The 6,124-nt window shown below is 33.2% G+C and overlaps 1 non-coding gene across 1 annotated transcript; it reads right to left on the bottom strand.

Moving 5' to 3' along the window:
- Window positions 1-2,624: 2,624 nt before the first annotated feature.
- Window positions 2,625-2,707, bottom strand: TRNAL-UAA. Its single transcript has one exon. It is a non-coding gene; the product is annotated as a tRNA-Leu (tRNA).
- Between the last annotated feature and the right edge of the window lie 3,417 nt (window positions 2,708-6,124).

Raw genomic sequence — 6,124 nt, 5'->3', positions numbered from 1 at the left:
GTGGATGCATGGTAACACACAAGATGATATTTGATTGAATTAAACTATGAAATTTGACTTGACTAATATAGATCATGTGACGTGGTATCTATATCCAATGGTTAGGATTGTCACATTATATTCCACGTGGCACAATGAATATGGGTTGTTTGATAAACTAATCAAACCATGCCACCCCAAAAGAATTTTTTCATTGAGGAAAAAAAATAGGTAGAACAATTTTAAACCACGGGGAATCACACATAAACATAAGGAATTTATCATGGTTCAATAAAAATGTCTACATCAATCAGAAGAGAACAAAAATAATTCTATTAATAAAGAAAAATTACATCTCTTCACCTCATTGTCTAATCCTACAAAGTTTTTTCCCCAAGAAAACAATAATGGCACCTTAGAAATCCTAATTCACACTCAATTATAAAAATTTCCCCCCACATATGTAATGGACCCAGAACTGACCTTGCAAAAAGTATACAAGTTCAATAATAATTTGTGTGAGCTTTACAAATTTAAAACACAACCCTAACAAATATTCACCTCGGCTTGAATTCTCCAATCTCCCTCAAGAAAGAATGGTGTTGGTGTTTATTCTACAAACTTTCCTATAATCTCTGTCTATCCATCACATCTAAAGCGACATAGCTTACGCTCTCCTCCAGCTGCTCTATAAAACTCAATGTCACATGGTATAATGGGACTTTACCTCTCCTACTACTACAACTTGATCAGAGTCTCACTTCCACTCACATGATTTGAAGCGAAAGAGACACTTCTTATTAGATTTGTACTTGTTCTTAGCATGAAGTGCTTGTTGTTTCAGTCATTCACCTATACCTATTACATGAGTTCTAATAGTAACTCCAACTATTTTAACATTCCCTGAAAGTTTATGCAGATTCCAAATCATTTGTCACTGCATCACAACTATGGCCCCTCTAAAGACCCTAAGAACTCCACCTCTAGACTAGCATATGCAACTTTTCACATCCACTATTTAAGTGAAATCAAAATTTTCTCAGATCCTACAAATGTAACCCTAATCAAAGTTCGCACAATCTCATCAAACATGTGAATTTGAACTCTCCAAATCTTGACCATTTTGCTTCAACATGATTTGTCATTGTAACTATACCATTATCACATATACGATATGTCGCAAACTAATCCCTGATTGAACACATGAAATGAACAGCCCAAAACTAGTATCCAATCTAAAGCTTTCGTAGCTGAAGAAGTAGTGAGATAGACACCTCCATCACCCTAGGACCCTTCAACAATAGCAATCTTTGGATAATTTATCTTCATTTTCATTACCCTTATGCTTCGAAATCAAATTTTCTTTAGATTCGGTACATGTCTAACCTTAGTCAAAGTTTTATCATTGTCTCAATTCTTAATAATCATATTTCAATTTTGTTTGTTGTCCTGACCGTACCATTATCGCATACATGATATATATCAATTCATCTTTTAAACAATCAAAATGACGACGTCACTTGCTCGACATGGTACAATTGTTTTCTAGGGATGAAAAACATGGCACAATTAGGTGCTCCACATAGGAAAAAAAAGAGTAAACAAAGAAATTTTTATTTTTTTTTTCCGTTTTTGGTTGAAAAATAAAAGTAATGATTCATCCATTAATTATTTAAAGGAGAGAAGGTAACTTAATGAATGTTGTATCAACCATATAGCTTCCATTTTTCTGTATAGCTTCCATTATATTCGCTATTTTTTTCTTATATTCTCAATTAGTAATCCATTTTCTGCTACCTCTTTCTACCATTTTTTCACCTCTTTCTTGCCACATGGAAAATTTTATTTATAGTAAGATTTACCAAAAATAAATAAATAAAGCGTACAAGTAGACAGGATTTACCAAAAATAAATATATATATATATATATATATATAGAAAGAAAGTGTCTTGTGGCAAAGTAGCGGCAGCTAATCAGTGGATTTGGCATAAGTCTGAGGAGGTCATCTCTCCTCCCCCACCCTTGTTAGCAATAAGTGGTGTGGTTCTTTTGAGTCCTTGTCTGGTCACATAGTGGGTGTTGCACCCCCACCCCCCCTCAAAAAAAAAAAAAAAAATGTAGATAGATTCAATATTGGTTATATATTGGTTAGAGTAAGGATAAAACCAAATTGAAACTGTTTGTTGTAATCGAATCGAGCTGTTTACATTGAAATCATGAAACGGTTTAAGAAATGGTTTGGTTTTGATATCAAGATTGATATCGATTAGTTAAACAATTTAAATCAAATTAAACTGAATCATTTAAATTGATGGTAAACTATTTAAGTAAACCAATTAATATACATAGTAGGTTAAGTTATCAATTATACCAAAAAAAGTTTAAGCCATTCATAGTTAGAATAAACAATTATTGTAAGAATTAAAAAAAAAAAATCATGAAAAAATCAAAAGACATTAAAACCTTTTGAATAAAAAATAAAAATAATTATAACCTTATAAATATTTTAAAAAAATAACATATAATAATAAACAATTCCATTCAACTTTAATTTTACATCTATTTTGTGAAAAAAAACAAAAACAAAAACCATTAGGTTGAAGTTCCTAGAGGATAAAACAAGAAAACAAACAGTGAAAAATAGTGCTGGCTATGGGGTTCGAACCCATGCGCACTTATGTGCAGAAGATCTTAAGTCTTCCCCCTTAACCTCTCGGGCAAACCAGCTTGAGTGCAGAGACGGTGCATATAAATCTTTGATATAATAAGAATCTTCAACAAACAATACTTCAAGAGTATTGATCAAAGATAAGAACAGACATACCCCCATCGCTCTCTTCAATACCTCTCTGTCGTTTTGGATTACCACTCCTTGTTTGGGTAATGTGGATGTGGACTCATTTGCCCACACTTAAATACATCTCCCATATCCATATGCAGTTGTAGTGGATAAGATTCACTCCCATCTTCACAAAAATGGGGGTGGGGGGGAAGAGTGAATTCAATCTATTAGGGGATATGCCCTGGAATCACTTAACAAATGGGAAAAAATTAGAATATACTTTGGGAATTAAATAGAATATGCCTTTGAGATGCAATGTTTTCAAATAAAGTGAATTGGCAATAGTATTTTATTGTCTTTACCCATGGTAGGATGTCTGCCATCTAATATTTATGTAAACCATAAGACTTTTGGTTGAATCAAGGTCCACATGTTTGATCCACTAGTTAAAAAATACCTAATTTTCAATAGGTTTCCAAAGAATTTTGAAGTGGATCAATGAGTTAGTCAATCCAAGTTTAATTTTTCTTTGTGGTTGGGGGGTGGGGGATTAAGAAAATGTTTCCTACATGTTAGTAGTTAATACTTAGAGCCTTGTGGCCTAGTGATCGAAAATTAGACTAGGAAACAATCTCTTTGTGAATTGAGGGTAAGATTATGTAAATTATGAATTTTATAATATATATATATATATATATATTATATAAATGCATGAACTCATGTTTGTGATAAATATTTTTATGAAAGAAATACCCTCTCAAAATATCTATAAGAAGTTTTTGCGAAGGTCGATCACTGCATCGAGGTGAGTAGAGGTGAGTGTACATCAAGGGTTCACGAGATCTATCAATGCAGCAAAAAAAAAAAAAAAAAAAAAAAAAAACTAAAATATCAAATTTAAGACCTTTTAAACAAAGCTTCCCATAAAAGAGCAGATTCACAATTCAAAAAGTATCCCATCCAATATGAGTAAAGAGAGCTAAAGAAAAAAAGAAAGAGCCACTCACACTCCAATAAGCATGCTGATATTTTCCTTTGAATGATTTGAATGCATGAGTCTTTTTCTACCAAAGAAAAAAAAAATCAAAAGACTACAAAGTCACTCACTCTCTCACTTTCTATTGTGCTCTGTTTTTTTTGGTAAGGCAATTCTATTGTGGTTGAGATTAAGTATGGGTTGGGTTTGGTGGCTAAAATGGGTGGGGTTCAATTCATCAGTCCTTACCCTTTTTTGAACTTCTTTCTGACAACCTAAATCCAACTTGAAATACCTTTCCTCTAACACCAATCTTACTAAACTTTTATTTTTTTTTGGCATATCCAGTGCATAAGGCTTTCGCATATGCAAGGTCTAGAGAGGGAGAGAACTATGCAGCCTTACTTAGAGAATGTCGAGAGACTGTTTCGACCATTTGACGACCATGTCACAACAGTCGTACCTTACTGTTGGACCAAGCGCACGTCTTAAACCCTGCATTCTATATGAGACCTAATTAGCAAATAGTTATTGGAGAAAATAATACTCCATAGTCATGTACTTCTTGCACCAGCATGGGCCAATGAGAAGACATACATGGGTATTAATAGGGGTGGGGGCATCATTTGTCTACCCTCTGTGTCTAACACGGGCCATGCCACCAGAGAGCATTCATTTTTCCATAGAAATTACGGATGTTAAACTTTCATATAATTAAAGTTGTTTTCGAATTGAAATATAAATGTCAGCATGCTTATACATAGGAGTGTTGTCAAGAATGGATTTCACTTCAATTTATTTGCAAAAAAATGTATATAAAGCACGGGTTAGGTCAAAACCCCCAATTTTAAAGCATTTTTTGTTCAACACCATTTTCTCAAAAAACAGTTCGAAGTTATGGTATACCTATACACTTAGTTTAGGTTCTTTTTGGTTTAGGTGAGTCACTAATGTTCTACACATTAGAATCAATTTACGTATGCTTAGGATTACAAGATATACAAATTATAAGTACTAATACAATCATAAGTTATAAGGAATCGTCCATTTAATTAAGTCTCCATCGATAAGTGACCGTTTGAAGCTCTTGACCCACTTGTTAGTTTAGACGATCTCAAACTTGGTCTTACTGATGGAAGCTTGATCAAGTCCAATTCTATTTCACCATCATCATGCCATAAATGGATTTCATAATTGATGGACTTACATAAGGCTCATAGGGGCCTTGAAATTATCACTTCCTGGCTGCTGCTACAAAATGGCTGTTGGAATCTTTTAATAGTTTTAGAAATAAAATATTTAAAATATTATTCTTGTCTTATAAAAGTGTGTGTTGGAGATGTTTGTCTCTTCCTAATAGGTATCTAAGTGACCAATAAGTGTGACTATTGGAAAATATGTATGAATGATCAACAAACATATTTTATGGAAGAGACATGGCATTTGGGAAGACCCATTGGAGGTGTTCTTTCTTCTCATATATAAAAAGAACAATCCCTACTTCAAAAAAAGATTTTTAGTTTTTTTTTTTTTATTCTAAACTATTGTGTCTAGCTTTACTCTCCCAAAGGATCAGAGTCTATGTACAATCAAACAAAGATCAGTGGTTGTTTTATCTCTTGAAAGTAAAACATAGGAGTCCCCAATTGTACTAGTGTAGGAAGCATTTCAAACCTCAAGGAGAGTATCTATTTCTGATAGACCTCAACCTATTTGGTTCATTGGCTTCAACGATCGATGTTGATCTTCTTCAACAGTTCATCAAGCAAGCAAGAAATGCATCTCAACAACATCAATCTTAAGATTCTCAACATCTGATACCTTTATTTCTACACAAAAGCTTGTGATGACCATTTAGGTTGCCTCCTGCTACCATACATAGAAAGGCCAAACTCATCATAGAAGCTTAACCATTCAAAGAACCATTGCACACAAATATCCTGCACCATATGGCTCGGTCAGAATTGAGATTGACTTCGACCGATCTAGACAGATTCCAATTTGGTTCATCTAGTTTGGCTGATCCAGCCAATCTGATTTCGATTCTTGATAAGTTGGTTACAATTATCAATAAATCCCTAACATTATTGGCTAGATTTTTTTTTTTTTTTTTGTTTTGTTTTTCTATCTAGGATTCCTAAATTTTCAACTATTCTTAATCGAATCAACTTTAATTATATCACACTTATTCCCCCACCTAATGTTTGTCATATGCAGAAATTTGCATTTTGTTTAGTCAAACAAAGATATTCACCCTATTCCTCAAGAAAATTCAACAATAAGTGATCCCTAGAAGGATTGAAGAAGATTGTTATTAAATGGAAAAGATTCTTTCCTGTCATATATATATATATATGGACTTTGCAATTAGATACATGGGTGTGCG

The sequence above is a fragment of the Macadamia integrifolia genome, chromosome 10, assembly GCF_013358625.1.
Source record: "Macadamia integrifolia cultivar HAES 741 chromosome 10, SCU_Mint_v3, whole genome shotgun sequence".
Lineage (NCBI taxonomy): Eukaryota > Viridiplantae > Streptophyta > Magnoliopsida > Proteales > Proteaceae > Macadamia > Macadamia integrifolia.
The sequence above is the reverse complement of the archived record's forward strand: the minus strand, read 5'-3'. Positions and strand labels throughout refer to the sequence as shown.